Raw genomic sequence first — 20,408 nt, 5'->3', positions numbered from 1 at the left:
TTAATCTGGGCCTCCTGAGGCAGCTCTGGTCAATCGACGGTTTATATCTAAATAAATGCTGTTGATTAACCACCCCCAGTTGATAAGAAAAATGCCAGACTTCTCACAACATTTTTAATAAAGTATTTAAAGATGTATCCGTCAGCACATTGCTCGACCCTTGCCCTTTGACCTCACTGATCTGCCAAACCACAAGACTTCCAGTTCCCTGAATGTGTCATCCTCTCTAGACTTCTTATGTGCTGTTTCTTCTTTCTGGAATTCTCTAGAGAAGCTGATCATTTATCTCATTCCCAAGATGCTATTCTCTCTCCCTGGGACTGAACCTCTCCTCTGCCCATTTCCCTTCTGACTGTGGTACTTCTGAACCCCAGCCAAGCCCAGACTCCTGCGATCTGTACCCAGGTCTGTCTAACTCCCACCTGCGGGTGTAGACCTCTGTGTCCTGAGCTGCGGGAAGTTCAGTTCCTCCTTGCTGGCCCGTCCTGGGATAGCTGTGTCGGGACTACTTTGACTCAACTGAGTTGTATTCTTCCTGCACATGTCCGCACCGCAGGCGTGCTCCCCCATGGCATCTGTAGCTGGATTTGCCCTCCAAAGCTTCCTTCCCTTCAGTAAGGACATCGCATCCTGGCCTCCAGCCTTTCCCAGACCATCCACCCTGTCCTGCTCCACCTTTGCCAAGCCCTTTCTCTCTCCCTGGGGGCCTTCAGGGTAGGAGGAAATGACTGGGTTCTTTTGGAATTTGGCTGCCACAGTCTCCTCCTCTCTTCTTTTTTGGGTCTGTTTTTAAAGCATTTAGAGCTGGAAGGGGGGACAGGGAAGCAAAAACCCTTCTCAAAGGGCTAAGGCACTCTGTTCTGACTCCCAGAGCATCCTGGGACCTGGCTCATACTTCAGGTCTCATACTTCAGGTCTCAGCTAATACATGGCTTTCTGTCGGAAGAGCCTTCTCTGACCCTGAGGTCTGGTGGTGAGGTCCCTCCTGGCACATTTTCCATTTTCGCTTTACTGCCCTGGATCTAACCACAGGACTGTGCAATCTCAAGGATAATGAGTGGCTTTAAAAACTGATTTACTATTACTGTATCTCTAGCTCTCAGCCCAATAGGTGTGCGAATGAATGATTTTTCTGTACATCTCCCACTGGTTAGGCCTCTTTTATCTAAGACATCTCAGACCAGGGCACCTGGGTGGCTCATTTGGTTAAGTGTCTGGCTCTTGACTTTGGCTCAGGTCATGATCTCATGGTTGGTGGGTTCAAGCCCACTTCAGGCTTTGCACTGGCAGTGTGGAGCCTCTTTGGGATTCTCTCTCTCCCTCTCTCTTTGCCCCTCCCCCACTCATATGCTCTGTCTCTGTCTCGCTCTCTGAAAATAAAGTTAAAAAAGATATCTTAGCATCATACATTATGTATATAATATATAATACATAAAATATAATATATATTATATATATAATTTTTTGTTTTTTTTAATATAATTATTTTTGGATCGCTTTATTCTCCTTTTCCAATTTCCAGCACTTTCTAGCTCTATGAACTTAAGTAACTCAACCTCTCTGTGCCTCAGTTTTCTTGTCTATAACATAAGGATGAGAATAACGATGTCACAAGGTTGTAAGGACATTAAGTGAGCTAATACATATAGAACACTTGGAACAGTGCTTTGGACATACTTAGCCCTCAATAAATGTTATTATTCAATTATTTCCTGTGTATTCCTTGGTGTTTCCACAGGATTACTAAACCAGTGAGTTTATCAAAATTGATTAATAGACTAAAATAGATCATTGTTGGACCTTTCCCTCTCCCTAGGTTGGGGGGAATTACGTAAACACAGCTTTAATTTTCCTTTTTCTTTACTCCTCTGATTCCTCTCATATTTTTTGGAGGGATTCAGGGTGTGAGGGAGTGGATGGGTAGATCTGTTGGTGTCCCTGAGGGGCTAAATGACTTTGCGGGCCACACTTATGGTATTAGAGATACCTAGTGTTTGCCTTAAGTTTGAAAATCTTTCCTTCATTTTACAACCATCTCCCCCACCTGCTTTTAAAAAGCCCAATGTTGGGGCGCCTGGGTGGCTCAGTCGGTTAAGCATCTGGCTTCGGCTCAGGTCATGATCTCATGGTTCATGGGTTCAAGCTCCGCGTCGGGCTCTGTGCTGACAGCTAGCTCAGAGCCTGGAGCGTCTTTCGGATTCCGTGTCTCCCTCTCTGTCTCTGACCTTCCACTGCTCACACTGTCTCTCTCTCTCTCTCTCTCTCTCTCATAAATAAATAAAACATTAAAAAAAATTAAACAGCCCAATGTGAACACTAATGAAGTTAAAATGGTGAGTGGGACAAAATGGAAACTAGTTTATATAGTGCTGGTCTTTCTAGCCAGCCTGGCAAGACTTACAAGCTGGATCTTACAAGCCATCTGTTGATGGGAAGTTCTCCGGAAGAATAGCGCTTAGTCTTGAAAAGCATAGCGTCCTCTGCATCCGGGGAGTTCTTTAGTTACATGTTTGCTGCGTTAGGACCTGCCGAGGTTTGGGGATTTTCATTCCTCTTTCTTTTAAGATAAACAATAAGGCAGAGGTTGCAAGGTATCAAAGGGGTGTTCTATTGCTCTTTCACTCCCTGTCTCAAAGAATAGTGACATTTGAATATTCCCCATGTTGGTTTCAGCCCCCTGCTGGTGATAGGTTTTTACAAAAGGCTAAGCAGTTCCAGTGCATCACTTTCAAGGGCAAAGAGGACACAGAGGGTTCTGCACACAAACAGGGACGGATTCAAAAGGTTCAAGGTGGGACCCATTTTATTATCTCCCATGTAGCCAAAGTGTTAATATCCAACCTGAATTTAATCACGTCATTTGAAGTAGGTTCACAGTTAAGTCTGCCTCTCACTTAACCTATGGTAGCAATGTTGAATGGCAAACCGGCACAACTTTTCTGGAGGGAGGTGTCTCCCAGAAACCTCAGGAGCATTACACATTCTTGGGGCACGTGGGTGGCTCAGTTGGTTAAGCATCCCACTCTTGGTTTTGGCTCAGGTCATGATCTCACTGTTGGTGAACTCAAGTCCCATGTGGGGCTCCATGCTGTTAGCATGGAGTCTGCTTGGGAGTCTCTCTCTCCCTCTCTCTCTGCCCCTCTCCTGCTCATGCTCTCTCTCTCTCAAAATAAACTTAAAAAGAAAAAGAAGAATTACGCATTTCACCTGCTACAGTACTTGTCTTTTTGGAAAAAGTGCTTGCAGATCTTGGTGTAACTTGTTTGATATTTAAAGATTCTCAGTTCCATCTTTTCTTTCAGACAGAGGAACTATTATTAATTTCATGGTGAGTGTCAAGGGGCTCTTAGGAATTTGATCTAGCAGAGTCTCAATAAGAAAAATGAATAGATGCTTTGGAAATGTCCTGTCATTCTGGGCTTAATAATAGAGAGGGTGGTGGTATTAATTTTCTATTGCTGCTTAACAAGTTTATGTGAGTTTTGCAGATGCCAGGATTGACTGGGCTGAAATGATGGTGTGGGATGGATTGGGTTCTTATCTTGAGGCTCTGGGGAAAGATTCCACTTCCAAGACCCTTTTGATTATTGGCAAAATTTAGTTCTTATAGTTGTAGGACTGAAGTCCTTCTTTTTTCCCCGGCTATGTCTAGACAGCTCTCCTTGTATGTGGCCCCCTGCATCTTCAGAGCAGCAATAGCATTACCAAATCTTTCTAGAACATCAAATCTCTTTGACTTCCTCTTCTGCCACAAGCCAAAGAAGACTGTAGGCCTTTAGAAGGTTCATGTGATTAGACTAGGCTCACCTGAATAGTCTCCCTTCTGATTAACTGCAAGCCAATTGAGCAGTAATAATTTAATTCTATCAGCAAAATCTCCTTTGCCATGTAATATAACATAATGATGGGCATGATATCTCATCATATTCATAGCCTGGAGATTAGAGTGGGAAATCTTGGGTGGTCAGTTGAGAATTCCACCTACCACAATTGTCAAAGACTTTTCTGAAATGAACCCTTTACTGAAGCCAAGCTCTGTGACTTCCCTTCCTTGCTTTTGGGTGCCTGTGAACCTTGCAGTTTGTTACCCATGCCCTGTATCTTATCAGTGGAATTTTTCCTGGGTTTCAAAGAGAATGCCAATCTCTGATAAGTGGGGCTCATCTGTTGGCCTGGACTTTGAGGTTTGGTGTTCCAAACACCCATCTTTGCTTGGACCACACACAGGGAACGATATGAGAAACAGCAGTCAACAATACCTCGGCTGGCCTCCAAACCTGTGTGTTTTAGTGTTATAAGTAAATAAGAAACTGCTGCTGTATTCACAGACCAACAATTATCTCATTAAATAACTTCTTAGACCTTGATTTAGCCATTATGAAAGATGTTTTTGATAAAGAACATCTGGTGGTGTTTTCAATTAAATATTATACCACTAAAGTTTGATTAAAAACTGATTTAAAATTTTAATGGCCCCTTCTTTAGACGATGGCTAAATGCAAAAAAGAAAAATATCACTTATTTAAATTGTTTTTTGTCCTCCTTTGTTGCTCTATTTTACCCGGATTCCCATTAATGACTGTTTAAAACCCACACAATTTTGGATGCAGTAAATCTAGATGCATAAATAAGATTACCATACCAATACTGCTGTTCTCACTCTTTTACTATTGATACCTCATTTTATTTTTATGCTTTAATTAAATTGAGTATATTTTATGTTTCAGTTTGCTTTAAAACAACCGCAGTGCATATAATTGACACTATTTCATCCTTGTTAGAAAGTGCTGAGTTGAATTAAACACACCAGCTCCATTTCCTTTTACATTTAATCTGTGGAAAAACTAAGACAGAAATAATATGAACTGTATTTCTTTTCCAAGTTGCCCTGATAGGTGAAAATAACTAAGCATCTAGTAATTATTAATAAAGACTGAAATGAAATCTTTACTGTTGGCATAACTCTTATCTATATAAAAATAGATATTTAGTGGTATTAGGTAATTTTACTCAGTAATTTTTCCCAAATGGTATGTAACAAATAATAAAAACATTATTGCTATTCTGTGTACTCCTTTGAGAGTGTAAATTTTCAAGCACGTATTTTAATATATTTTTACTGAAGCTATCATGGTTGGCCTAAGTATTTTTTGTGGGGAGATGATTTTACGCCATGTTTCAACAGAGCAGATTTTGGCAAGCTTTTCTGGTAAAGGGTCTCATAGGAAATATTTAAACTTTTTAGTCAATACAATCTCAAAACTTACAACTCTGTTGTTGTAGCATGAAAACAGCCATAGATGATATGTAAACAAGTGAATGTGGCTGTGTACCAATAAAACTTTATTTTAAAAAACAGGTAGTGGGCTGGGTTTGACCCAGGGACCATAGTTTGGTGACCCACTACTAACTAGATGGAGGAAAACAACCAAGCGCTAGTTAATGTTCACAGCTGAGAAAAATCAATAGGTTAATTCATGAATTAGGCTCCTGATCAGGGTGCTTCTGTTATCACAGGTATTTTTGTTTGTCTTGCAGCCATTTGCCTTAACTCCATCTCTAAACTTCCATTTTGGAATTTCCTCTCACATCTTATATTGTAAAGTAGGGAACCTAGGCTCATCAACATTCCCACAATCTAAATTAAGTCAACAAATAATTATCCTGATTACAATGTGCCATTTTCTCTTCTCTAGTGGTTCAGACTGTGGAGACATCATGTTTCCTTACCCGCAAACTTGGTCAAGCCAGACTTCATACCATTGCACTATACATTTAGTTTCAGTTTTGGGTGGGAAATGGGGTCAAGTACAGTGAAAAAGCCAGGAAGTATTTCTTTAATGGAATTTGGGAACTGGATACTATTATTTTGCCAATAAAAAACAGGAAATGTATTTCTCCTTGTTTTTTTGTGCATGGTGACGGTTTTTCTCTCATATACAAATGTGCCTGAACAATGTGAAAGATGCTCGGCCCATATTCATGTGATATTCCCATAGTGTCTTTGCCGCCCGTTGCTTTCTGTAGGCACAGCATTCTTATTCAAGAGCAGTTACTGATTTCTGTGTCAGTTGCTTTGTGCGGAATAGCTGCCTCCTGGTCTGAAGTTGCTGACACAAATGTTACTCATTAAGGGCACATCGCCTCAATGAAGAGTCAGTGTCTGGACCGCGTTACCTCTCAGAGAAGAGTACATCTGGCCCACCAAGCAACTTTCCTACATGACGGCTGAGGGGGCCTATGCAGAAATAAAGCAGCCCTCTTCTTTCAAGTATTAATATTCTGTTGCGTAGGCAGCACTGCCTTATATGTTTACACCATATAGTGTTAAATATCACAGTGCAGCAGGTTGTTGGGGGCGGGGAGACGTTAATAATACTTATACCCACCATTTCATTGAGGGTTGTTCTAGGAATTTTAGATTTGTTTTCTCTAATCCTTACAGTAATCATATGAGGTAAGAATTACTAGTGGCATTTTACTTGTATGTATGGAAAGGGAGGCTCAAGAGATTTTAAGTGACTTGCAGAAGGTGGTGAAGATGGTAAAGGGCAAGGTTGGGATTCATGCTCAGTCCACTTTGGAACCAAAGCCCTTATCTTTCTCTTATGATATGTATTTTGTTTAAGTGGTTCTCAGTGACCATGCCCCACCTTAAGTCACCATCTCTTGAGTGAAGGTCTGGACATGGATCGTTTTCAAAAGCACCCCAGGTGACCTTAATACGCAAAGTGGATGACCATTGGTCTCAGGGGTAAATCCAGAGACAGCTTGTATTTGGGTAAAGAGTGGGCTTGTCTTTGTTGTTAAATAGGCAAAATGTAAACTTGTCAGCCTTGTGACCTTCTTCTAGGTCATTTTGTACATGCCACAGCACTCCCCAACAACCTTCTTCAGGAACCCATGTACCCTGTGTGAACCACTCCTGGCGGCCTCTTGTACCCGGCATGGATGTTACCCTTTCCTTCTATCATACTGTGTTTCAGTCTTTGGATTATCACTGCTAGGGGTTTTTGTGTGGCATTTTATTATCTTATTCTTACCTTTCTCTTGGAAAGAAGCCTGTAGTAAGACCTTAATAGAGGTCACAACAAGGCAGACCCCGGGTTTGGGGAAAGGAGTGGCTAATTCAGAATGACAGAATCTGAGAAAGGGCTAAAATCCGAGTTGATTTCTGAAATAAGGTTATAACATCTGTAGACGGATAGTGGAGATTGGGCTAGTTGGGGTGAAGGTTTCTGGCAGAGAGGGAATAGCTTGAGGCAAGATCTGAAAGCAGGGAATACAGGGTGGCCTAACATCAAGTTTGAGTGTCTAATCAGAGTAAGGTGTCTCGTTGGAGACTGACCCATATGCATAGGGTAGGGAATGGATTATATACACACTTGTGTACATACACATGTAGTAGGAGGTAGTTCTGCAAGGTGGCAAGTCCCCTCTGAGACACATTTCAGTGTCTTCTTCACCCATAGATCCCTTAGAGACCCAGCATTTTCCAGCCTCTTGTAGAGGGCAGTTTATGACTCCTCCCCTTTGCCCTGGCTGATCAGACCAAGCACAGATGCCCGAACTAAAGGCACAAGTCAATTTGCTGGCTAGAGAACCAATCACATGTTCTTTCTTGGGAATCTGAACCAATAATCACAGAAATTCCATAGCAGGGGGTGTGAAAGATCATGCATTTCATGAGTGCTACCTGCCTCCTGCTATTTTAGGGCCTAATCCTGTGGTGATGTACAAGTCAAAGTCCTGCTCTCAACGAGAGTATGTTAAAGTGGGGGAAAGAATAGCAAATAAATAAAAAAATTGGGGTGGCAATTGTCTTAGTTCAGGCTTCCATAACAAAGTACCATAAACTGGGTGCTTGATGAACAACAGAAATGTACTCCTCACAGTTCTAGAGGCTGGATGTACACGATCAGGGCACCAGCAGGATCAGGTTCTGGTGAGGTCCTGCTTCCTGGTTTACGGACAGCCAGCTTTTTGTTCTATTCTCACATTGCAGAAAGAGGGCTAGGTAGTCCTTTAGCCTCTTCTTAAAGGGAACTAATCCCATTCCTGAAGGTTCCACCTAATGATGACCTAACCATGACCTAATTACCTCCCAAAGCCTCACCTCCAAATAATATCACATTGGGGACCAGATTTCAATATATGCATTTTGGGGACCAACATTTGATCCACTGCAGTGACAAAGGCAACAGAACGATAAAGCAGGGTTATTAGAGAACTGTGAGAGACAGCAGCAAATGGGGGGGTCAAGGAAGGTCTTTCCAAGAGGGTAATAGAGGCTACGGGCCATGGTGGCCATGGCAAACAAGAGAACAGTTGATGAGGGAGGGGTTTGGGATGGACCTGGAGATGGGAGGGGCTACACAGACCCTGAGAGATCTGATTCCTGGTGGATTTCTAGCTCCTTTGAGCCCCAGAGCTATTTCTCCCCTTGTGTCCCTACAATACCACCTCTACACACACACACACACACACACACACACACACACACACACACACACACACCCTCTTCAGCTAGCTTGAGTGGTTCACTCATTTTACAAGCCAAAAAGCTTCAGCTAAAATCAGGGATAAAGTGAGGACGATTCTGAATGGCAGTCTGCAGTTTTAGACTTTGTTCCATCTCAGAAAGGGCTTTTCAGCAGTGTAGATGTGTGTCTTCACACTCTGGGGTCAGGGAAAACATTCCTTTTTTTGAGGGTGGAAAGCTACTGATTGTACTGAAGAGTGCATTCCTCTGCCAACTTCTAGAACAAGAAAAACAGCCACCACCACCCTACCCCTCCGACTGCCAGCAATCTGGCCAGCCACCACCTGTTCTCAATGCCTGTGCATTGTGTTTAGCTTAGCTCGGCAGCTCCAACTGCACCTGGGATGCAAATACATCCTGAATCTCTCTAAACACCACAGCAGGGCTGGTTAAACAGCACGATACTCAGGAAATAGTCATTATCTCCATACCTCCTGCATCGGGTGGGGGAATTATTGGATGAGCTTCCGAGGGCAGCTCCAGCAAGTGCCAAGTCCTGCTGGCCCTTATCTCCCATCCATGTGGGTATGCTGCCAGTGGGGCGATGGAGCTGGGCTGCTCCCCAGGGTGTTGGAGAGGAATCTCGGCTTGATCCTTACTCTGGTGGGGTCATCTCTGCATATCAAGTGAACTGTCTGTATCAGCACAAAAAAATGGGAAGAGATTGCTGCCGTTGAATGAATATATTTTCCATAGGGGACACAGGCCAATTGTAGGGGGAAAAGGTGGACAGAGGTGGTATAGACTCATCTCTCTTCACTCTCCTGGGAAGGAGAGAGGATACACTGTCAGCCGTCACCTGGGGTCTTCCCTTCATTTCCCCTTTCCTTCCCACATCTGGCAGTAGTCAAAGCTATTACTTCAAAGTTAAAGCAATTGTTACAGTTTGGGCTGGATGAGGTGCTTATTGGGGAAATAGGGCAGTGGTCAATATCTATGTGAGAGTTTAAAAATATTCTTCAGGGGTGTCTGGGTGGCTCACTTAGTGGAGTGTCCAGCTTTTGCTCAGGTCGTGATCTCAAGGTTCATGAGTTCCAGCCCTGCATCCGGATCTGTACAGCACAGAGCCTGCTTCCGATCCTCTCTCGTTGCCCCCCTCCACTCATGCACTCTCTCTCTGAAAAATGAATAAATGTTTTTTTAAAATCTTAAAAATAAAATAAAAATACTCTTCATTTTACAAGCACACATTCTAACTCTCTGGTGTACCCTGATGTGTGTGCTTATTCTTTTGTGGTTTTTAAACTTTACTTAAAAGTCAAACCTATTATTCAAGTGAATTCTGTAGGGCTGGAATAAGACACAGGTCAGCTGAGCTGGTTCCTAGGGAGGCAGCTATAAGGGATATTGGAGTAAACAGAAATACGGTTCTTTGTAGCTGAGGTCTCCACCTGCCATAATTTTCAAAAGCATTAAGATGCATATTGTTCCTAATCCTAATGAAGTAGAGAGGCCCTCATGTGGAAACAAAAACAAAAACAAAAGCAAACACAAAGCACTCTCTGATGGCAGTCGCCAATTCTGTCTGAATGTTTATATGATTCCAGCAGACGTGAAGTTCAGTCGGCCCCAACCAACCCTAGCCAGCCAGCCGACAGTGGCCTGAAGTTGGCAGCTACAATCAGCTGAAGTTCTGAAATCCAACAATGCATTACTTCATCCTGCTTACTGAGAACAAGTGATTTGTTTCATCATATACATTTTAAGCCCTTTGATGTCTCCTAAAATGTATCTGGTTTGGCTACGTTTAGAATCACATCCTAAATAAGGGATGCTATGTTAACGTCAGAAAAGGGAATGTTAACAAGAAAGACAAAGCAAAACAGTATAAAAGCCCATTGAAAAAGCTACGTAAGCTGCTTCTATCCCCAGTGAGTCTGAGGGGCTGGGAATGTGTGCATAATGCTTTGTAGTTAGGAATAGTGAAAAAAATCAGTGAAATGAAAGACAATTACAAGTAAGTTCAAATATTATGTTAATGATAAGGGTATGTAATTGTCTTGTTCTGAACATAAAAGGGTATTTAATTTTTATCAACAGAAGTCAAGTTCTTTCTACTCTTACCCAATACATAAAGAATTGGTCAAGGGGCACCTGGCTGTTAAGTCTCCAATGCTTGATTTCAGCTCAGGTCATGATCTTGTGGTTTGTGAGTTTGAGCTCCACATCGGGCTCCACACTGACAGCACAGAGCCTGCTTGGGATTCTCTCTTTCTCCCTCTCTCTCTGCCCCTCTCCTGTTCATGCTCTCTCTCTCTCTTTCTCTCTTTCAAAGTAAATAAAGAAAACTTAAAAAAAAAAAAGGAACTGGTCCAAACCATTAGCCAGTCAAGAGAATCTATGTCTACTCTACTTTTAAGGTTGTTAAAATGCTCTTTCTTTTATGAAATGATGAGGGTAGCAGGTTTAAAAAATAATCTTCTTGGGGGGCAAAATAAAAATTATTAGCTCCACGTTAATCCCAAGGATTTTTATTAAAGCTATTAAATTTTAAAATCCAGGCACCACTGTTTTCAGATATATTAAACAATTAAAAAAAATATTTTATTTATTTCTGAGAGAGAGAGAGACAGAGACAGTGTGAGCGGGGGAGGGTTAGAGAGAGAGGGAGACACAGAATCTGAAGCAGGCTACAGGCTCTGAGCTTTCAGCACAGAGTCCGACAGGGGGCCTGAACCCACGAACCATGAGATCATGACCTAAGCTGAAGTCAGATGCTGTTAACTGACTGAGCCCCCCAGGTGCCCCATTAAACCATTTTTTTAAACATTTATTCACCTTTGAGAGACAGGGAGACAGAGCACAAGTGGGGGAGGGGCAGAGAGAGAGGAAGACCCAGAACCCAAAGCCGGTTCCAGGCTCTGTGCTGACAGCTCAGATTCCGGGCTTGAACCCATGAACTGTGAGATCATGACCTGAGCCAAAGTTGGCCACTTAACTGATTGAACCACCCAGGTGCTCCTTAAGATACATTTTAAAGACTTTCTATGTTTTATTGAAAAAAGGAAATGTGGCTTTTTCCCCCTGATTACAAAGTTATACATGTTCATTAAAAATTTTAGAAATTACAGGTATGGTGGAACCAGTGACATTAAAAAGTGTTAATATATAAGTCATCACAGCTTTCCACATGCCCCTTTGCTAAGGAGGCCAGGATCTAGTGTTTGCTGTGCTAATTGAGAAAATGTGAGTCCACAGATCTGGAAGGAAGAGAGAGACAAGTCTGACTTGTAGCAGAAATAGCACTGAGCTATTGGAAGAACAGAGCAGATCTCTGGGCATGTGATCACCGTGGAAGGGAGAGGAGGAAGGATGGAGTTTTGCATGGAGCTGCTGAGGAGAAAGAGAAAAAAAAAAAAAACTTTAAGAAACTTTCCCTAGCATCAGGCTATCTAATACTCTTTCTTTTCTCTTCAGGAGAGTTCTATGAAGATTTACTTTTCAGTATCTTCTTTTGGATTCTTTTGTGTGCAAAACAATACAGTATTGAGATGCAGTACCTGGTTTTATTTGGGTCACAAGAGAAAAAACGAAGAAAATATTAAAAATTCTTATTTCTATCTTCAGGATCTATTGTTTTTAAATTATGGTAAAGATAGTATTTCACATTTATTATCTTTTATTCCTCCAAGGAGAGCAAGCACATCAGACAATATGTCATGTTCTTTTCAAGCAGGTGGAAACTTGCTAGCCATCAGTTTCTCTTGATAATGGCACTCTGGTGTCATCATTAGCTTTGTGTTTGCTGTGAATTCTTTCTGGTAAAGGCCTTCTGGCTGTTGGAACTTGTGACCAATGCTTTAGGTGCAATCTCAGAGGCCTTGAGACACCACAACCTTCCTTTCCTTCTGTGACAGAGAATTCTCTTACATATGGAGAGCTGTTGATCAACCATCTTTTGCTTAATGATTGCGTGGAGCCTCTAGTGTCTAATAATATATGGATTCTCTTCTGCAACCCTCTGTATACCCTTTCACCAAAACCAATAAATGGTTAAAATTATGGAGTATACAATGCTACACATGATTTTGAAACATCCAAAGCTAAAACAGGGGCAGAGACTTGCTCAAGGATGCCTTTTCTAAAGGGTTGGGTGCCTGGGTGGCTCAGTCGGTTAAGTGTCCAACTTTGGCTCAGGTCATGATCTTGCAGTTCATGAGTTCAAGTCCTGTTTTGGGCTCTGTGCTGACAGCTCAGAGCCTGGAGCCTGCTTCAGATTCTGTGTGTGTGTGTGTCTCTCTCTCTGCCCCTCCCCCACTCACAGTCTGTCTCTCTCTCTTTCAAAAATAAATTAATATCAAAAGGATTGGAAGAAAACTTCCCTATGGAAGCTTCCATCCTTCTTCAATCTGGACCTGAGATACCTTTTAGTTTCTGGAATTGCATGCCTGAATATGTTTTCTAGATGTTTGTTCAAATAATTAATCCTTCCCCTCCAATTTTTTCCATCTCTTCTCCCTCTAACCCAAATAAGTTTAAAATTCTTGCTGATTTTTGACAAAAGGGAGGATTGACATAAAAAACATTTTATGACTAAAAATGCCCATATCAATATTGTAGAGTCATTCAAAAAGTTCTTAATAGAAATCTCCTTTCTAAAAACGGACTAGGGAACCAAATGTCTTTAGATTCTCACCTTTTGTTCTGTGGTGATCATGGTACTCCCTGCCTTACCCCTTTTCCTCTTGCCCATTTCTGGGCAGTTGTTCTTGGACTTCCAGGGGTTTCCTGGCATTTTTGAAAATCTTGTTTCTGTTTCCTCCTGTATGTCCATGGTGTCTGCTATCTGTTATGTTTATCATCTCCATTACATGTTAGCTCAACAAACATTAATAACTGGCTTCTATTTGCCAGGTATGTTTCTTGAGACCGGAGATAGATGCAAAGGTCACTGAGATCATGGGCCCCACCTTTGATGGTGGGAGAGGGAAAAGCCCCACACTGATTCCTTTTTTTTAAAAAGGTTTTTAAAAATGTTTATTTTTGAGAAAGAGAGAGACAGAGAGGGAGAACATGAACAGGGGAGGGTTTTTTTTAGAGGTTTTAAAAAATTTTATTTATTATTTTTGAAGAGGAGAGAGAGAATCTCAAGCAGGATCCCTGCTGTTAGCACAGAGCCTGACTTGGGGCTCGAACTCACAAACTGTGAGATCATGACCTGATCTGAAATAAAGAGTCAGACACTTAACTGACTGAGCCACCCAGGCACCCCCCTCCCCACCCAAACATGGATCCTGTATGCAGAATCCCATCAAATTGCCAACACCTGACACCATTACTTAGAAATGATGGTAAGTAGATCTGCCTGACTCTGAAGATCTGCCTATGCTCTTTCCACTAGGCTGCACTGCTCTGGCTTGGCTGGAAGGCTGAGGAGCAAATACAACACAGCTGGGGGAAAAATAGCCTCAATTGAGTATCCACAGTGTGACTGGCATTTTGGAAATATGGCTCTGTGCTGACAGCAGAAGGCCCGATATAGGGCTTGAACTCACGAACTGTGAGATCATGACCTGAGCGAAGTCAGATGCTTAACCAACTGAGCCACCCAGGTTCCCCAAGATGTGCTTTTAATTGGGGGAGGCAGGTGCACATATAGAGTCTGAGAGTGAGATGGTGGAGGAGAGTATTGTGATGAGGGTGGAGGTAGAAGGTTAATACTTGAAGATACAGTAGAAGGCAAAATGGATAAGACCAAGAGAAAGTTGAGGTGGTTTTCTCAGAAGGGAGGTGGGATAGCATTTATCCTGAAGTGAGTTTGAAGGAGGATGACGGATAATAAGGTAAGAACATCCAAAGATTGAGAGGAGAGAGTTCAGAAGATTTATCCCTAGGCATGTTTCCTCAGAGGCCAGTGAGTTCTGTGATAGTTCCATTGAATAATCTCAGGTAAGTTTGGCTATGCTAAACTGCAAGAAGGACATGGTTTCAGTTAGAGATCTGGGTAAAATAGATACACATGAAGTAGGTGGGATGGGAATGTGTATATGCTCAGTACCACTTCTATAACAGTCACATAAAACAAGCCATAAAACAAAGTTAGTGATCACATAAAACAAGCCGTAAAAGAAAGTTAGTGAGTATGGCAGCTCAGGCAATTATAGGATCCATAAAGAGTAGGAGAACTTCAGTCAGTAGAGACTTCCCTGGAAAGAGATGATAAAGAGGCCATGACTACATGCACAGCCTGTCTCAACTGAGGAGGGGGAAATGACTCTGTTCTGAGAGGAAGGAGAAAGATGATTAAGTCATTAGTTAGAGCAAGAGCTGACAACAATGATAAAATATTGGTATCCCTAGGGGATTTTTTTTGTGCTGCTCTAACTGCAGTATTTTATATTTTTAAAAAGAAGGTGAAGTCAACTAATTTCTCTTGCCAACTATATAAAGCATTACAAACCTTTTTAATGACTCTCAGTTACATTGAAAGGCATGTTTCTCCTCTGCAAATCCTCCATGTGTCTGCCCACTGGTCCTGTTTCCTTCATTAGGCAACCGGAGGAAGCAATGGTGTGAGCTCTAGGGCTGGAAAGGCAGGAAAAGCCTCTTCTGGGACTCACTGAGGTTCCAGGAATGTCCTCTGGAATTTTGCTACTTCTATTTTCAGAACATTTCACTGGGACTGATTTCTCTTAGAAACCGGATTGGAGTTTTCCTGGAGCTGATCCTGGGCTAACCCGGAACTCGGTGGTGTCTTTCTGCATTTCCTTTCTGTGACTCTCTTGCTGTCCCCAATGTCTTTCCCCAATCTAGGTGTTTCCTATTCTCATAAAGCCTTTTGCCTGGTGCCTGTCAGCTCAGAAGACATCTCTGCTAGGGTGGAGATAATATGTAATCCTCTTAGTGGTTCTAGAATCTTTATGAGGGCCACTTAGAGATGCTAATTCGATGGAACTCTCATGAAACAGATTTGCAATGGTGAGATTTTAGGTACAGGCTGCCAGGGAAGGGTTTTGGGTTAGGGGAAACTTTTTGGAGCCCTTGAATCTCATAATATATTTCCAGCTTACTGGACTCCAATGTTCTAGAGTTGTATGTAGGATGAAGCTGAGGCTCTGACAGACTGTTCTCTTCCTCTTTTGACCAACATGAGTAGGCAACCACCTTCTGCGGATTTTTCATAGCCAAATTAGTCAGTAAAGCCCAATGCGTTTTAAGCATCAGAAAGTGATAGATACAAACAGCTACTGCTGCATTTGAGCATCAGGGATGAAGTTTAGTCTGGCTTAGGGAGAGATGATGACACCTGGTATCTGTGCTGCTTTCTATTTGGTCCCATTCACAGGCCAGCAGAAAGGAGGGGAGGTCAGGCCACCAGAGATTTAAGTTGTTAAATGTGGCTGGGCCTGGGAATGTGGGGTGATTTTTAAGGAACTCTGTTCTGCAAAAGATTTTAGAGAATACCAGAGCACCTCCGTCTTAGTCAAATGCAGGCAATCAATCTGCCCTTCGCATGCAATAAACTGGGACCTTAGAAGTGAAGATCAAATAATCCAGGATGGAAAATTGGCTGGAGAAGGTCGAGCCTGACCTGGATGTAGACATTTCTCCTGCTTTGTCTTGTCTCTTGCTACAAATCACCCTGCAAGGAATAGGCAACAGCAACTTCAATTCACACACATTTGAAGGATGGTGACTCCCGCATTAAACATGGTGAAATTCACAGCCAACAATCAATATGTATTTTCAGGCAAAGAACCATCATTCATTTCTGTTATCGGACAATCTCAGGCAGAAATCATATCTTTTGTGACTTGAATGCACAGCATTTTCAACTGCTTTATTACTGTGGCTGAGAATAGGGCTTTGCTCTGATTGGCATTTAGCTGCTGAGAGTTTCTGAATTACCACTTGCACTGGGGTACCCAGGAAAAGTGTGAGTTTGGTGAGGGGAAGAGAAGGGGAAGAAAAAGTTGTATGCAGAGAAAAAGTTGTTTTTGTTAAGCTTAAAGCAGCTTAATTTGTTATCATTGACACTAGGTGTAATGTTGATTTAACTTTTGCAGTGGGATATTGATTTTACAGTGAAAAGCCAGATGCCAGCCATTGTCTACCAATGGCCAGCACAGTCAGAATTTCAGACCCAGCAGGATGTAGAGGAAGAAGGGCAGCCAGAAGAGAAAGGATCTTGCCCTTCCTCTTTGAAGAATTAGCTGGGTGACTCTTGCCAAGTCACTTTGCCTCTGTGGACTCAGACTTTGCACCTATTAGGTGACAGATATGCAGGACTTGACCTAGGTCCCTTCTAGTTCTAAAGGTTTTTGACTCTATGATTGGGGTTGTGCTTTACCCTTTCGTTAACATCTTAAGTGCACAAAATGAGGCAGGTTTCTAAAAAAACATAAAAGCAGGGGTGCCTGGGTGGCTCAGTCTGTTAAGTGTCTGACTTTAGCTCAGGTCATGACCTCATGGTTAGTGGGTTTGAAGCCCACATTGGGCTTTGTGCTGGTGATGCAGCGCCTGTTTGGGATTCTTTCTCTCTGCCCCTCACTCGTGCATGTGTGCTCTCTCTCTCTCTTAAATAAACTTAAAAAATAATACAATTAACCTCTAATTAAAAAAATAAAAAGTAAAAAACATAAACAAAAACATAATCTAACACTCGAAGTGTCTACTTCTGCCCAATCTTTATTTTCAGAATCAGCTATTAAGTTGGGAATATGATAGAGCCATTTTTAAGAAGCTAACGGGTTTCCTGAGCACTAATCACTAAAATTTGTGTAGGACTCTAAAGTTTACAGATGGTTCCATATACACCATCTTCTTTGCTTCTTCTTCAATCTGTAATTCTTAGTCTTCTTGAAGTACAGCTCAGAAAAGGGAGGTGAAAATTATGTACCTCACATTAAAAATCATTAAAAACAGTTAGTCTAAAGAACAAGTTATTACTTCAACAATACCCACTGAGCCTCTATTATTGTTAGATCCTGTGCTAGAGATGAGGATATAAGGATAGGCATGGTCCTACTCTTATGAAGTTCAAGTGCAGTGGCAAGAGTGTGAATAAAGAGCAATCAGGTAGATAGTTAAGAGAGTGTGCATAGTTCATTACTTCATTGAAACTGCCTTGCCCAGGAGTGGGCATAGAACGGGATACTAAAATCTATCCACTGAATGAATCCAGTGCTCTCTAGAAACACTGTCCCTCCACAGTGGCCTCTGAGACATGAGTTGGTGGTCTCAGGTCAGTTTTCAAGGGTACATGAGCCCAGCACATAGGAAGCCCTATGGATTTTGGTTTTTGAGATGTTCTTTGTCTCAAAAACTCATCTGACTGTTTCGCAGGGTGAAAGCGAATGTTGTTTATGGGGCTGCTGGGGGTCAAGTCAATGACAACTATTGAGTTTCCCAGCAATCTCATCATCATTACCACGAGCTCTGGGGTGTTTTGGCAGGAAAAGCCCTTGAAAAACTAGTTAGATGTAAAATGCAACCAAGACATTTCTTGATAGCACCGAATGGTAACTTGCTGGTAATAACTTCACATGCACTAAAACCCATGGCTTTACTCTTAAGAGATGGATTTAGTCTCTGATTCATTATGACCAAATCTTCAAAATAGTAGGTGGGGCACAGTTACTTTATGGCACAGATATACTCCTTAGTGTTACCTCTATATTGAGGCTCATCTTTGGATAGCCAGGGCCTGGCATAGAGCCTAGAATACAGTAGGCACTGATTGTTTGCTGAAGCAAGATACAACTTATTGTATTGCTTTTTAGTGTTCTTCTTTTATTCCTTTTTTGTTTCATTATTTACCAAAGTAGTTTACATTTGAGTTAAAAATTTAACAATATAAAATGCTTTAAAATAAATGTCCCCTCATCCCACTCCATAGAAATAACCATTTGGTTCTCCCAGACCTTTTCAATTAAAATATTCATCCCTCCCACCTCCAATATAGTATAAAAAATATCTTTTGAAACTGGTTATTTTTACTTATCAATAGAAATCTGACTTTCTTTTCCTGTCATTATATTGATCTACCTCATTCATTTTAATGGCATCACTGTATCCCATAGTACAGGTGAACATGATCTATTGGTCCATTCCTCTATCTTTGACAGAGGACACTAGGCTGCTTCCAACTCTTTGCTGTGAAAATAACACTTCAATGAACTTCATGAATGTGTGTGTGTGTGTGTGTGTGTGTGTGTGTGTAGTTCCAAAATTGTGAGAGCATTTCTAAAAACTCTATTTCTGGAAGTAGAATTTCTAGAACAAGAGTTATGCACATGAAAATTTTTTTATAGACACAGACAAGTTGCCTACCAAAAGATGTATTAATTTATTTATACTCTGGGCCCATTAAAATGTTTTTAGTGTCAGGGAATAGAAAAGCCAACCCAAAGTAGATAATGCAAACTTAATGTACCCTGTACCAAAAGGTCCCGAGGGTGCTAGTTTAAGGCATTGTTGGATACACGCTCAGAAATGATACCCAGCTTCACTCTCCTGGCCTCTCAGTTCCACTTGTTCAGGGGCTCCATCTCAGACAAGTTTCCTGTCATGGGATTAAAACATGTGGAATTCTAGGTGTCATTGCTTCAGGCGATTGTCCAGTGAGAAATATCACATATGTATATCCCAGAAGATTTAGTCAATATCTTGTTGGCTTTGAGGGCTCATGTTCCTACTTCTGAATCACACGGGTTATATGCCCAGGTCCAGGAAGGCTTTCAATGGTCAACCCTGGAGCTGGGCGTGGAATTACCTGCACCAGAAATTCATGGTCTGAGAGTGGAACAGGGTGGTTCTCCAATTAGAGTTGGTAGCTATTTCTGAGTCAATGAATAGAGTGCAAAATCAATAATAGTGTGTGGAATACTATTATAGAGACAGATTCTTTCATGTGGATTTAGGAACTTAGATTGTGTTCCATCTTGAGAGTTGGCTTTTAGAAGAGTTGGCATATAGAATCAATAAAGTGGTATGATTTAAATGACATTCTTCGTATTGCTCGTTGGGACTGTAATTAGGTACTTCTGAAATATTTTTAAGAGCCATCCTTACATAAGATTGGATTTATAACTGAAAAAGGAACATACTCCCTTTAAAAGAAGTAGCAGGTATATTAAAGAACAAAAGCATCTTAGTGGTTTTGTTAAGGTTGCTATGGAAATTACTGAATGCAAATTTTATTTTAAGTCCCCCTGAAGTTAGTAGTCTGTAGAGAGATGTTTGGAGCAGGGTTTTGTTGTTGTTGTTTTGTTTTGTTTTTATAAGAAAGAGGGAGGGAGAGAGAGATCTTAAAGTTGGGGTAAAAAGAGTTTAAAGGCTTCTAATCTGGAAGACGCCTGTGAGATCATTTCTGCCAGTGGTTCTCAAATTTGAATGAGAAGTTTACTAAAATAATTGTAAAATCTGAAAAGTTTGCTAAAATATTTCTTGGCTGCATCCCAGAGATTCTGATTTATTAGGTCTTGGTGAGGCCCATACATTTGCATTTCTAATAAATTCCCAAATGTTGCTGGGCTGCTGGGGTGGGATGAGGGTTGTGGTGGTGGAGGACCACAACTTGAGAAGCACTGACCTAGTGAACTTCCCTTCCCCTCAATTCATAGATGAGAAAATTTAAACTTGGAGAGATGAGGGGCTGGGTCAAAGTGACTCTGAGAGTGAGCAGAGGAACTGAAGTTAAAGTCAACTCTTCTGCTTCTCTTCCTTTCCTTCCCCTTTCTTCTGTGAGGAAACTGAGCCCCAGGATGGATATTGCAAAGACCGTAAAACAGAGTTAGGAAAGAACTCAAATTTCCTGACTTCCAGGTGGTACTTTCTCCATATGTCTCCAGGGTTTCCTCTCCTGGAGAAAGCCCAGGAGATGATGAACTTTCCCTTTCAGTAGACAGATGATTCAGAAAGTGTT

This window comes from Crocuta crocuta, unplaced genomic scaffold (assembly GCF_008692635.1).
Source record: "Crocuta crocuta isolate KB4526 unplaced genomic scaffold, BGI_CrCroc_1.0 scaffold282, whole genome shotgun sequence".
NCBI lineage: Eukaryota > Metazoa > Chordata > Mammalia > Carnivora > Hyaenidae > Crocuta > Crocuta crocuta.
Note: the sequence above shows the minus strand (reverse complement) of the source record.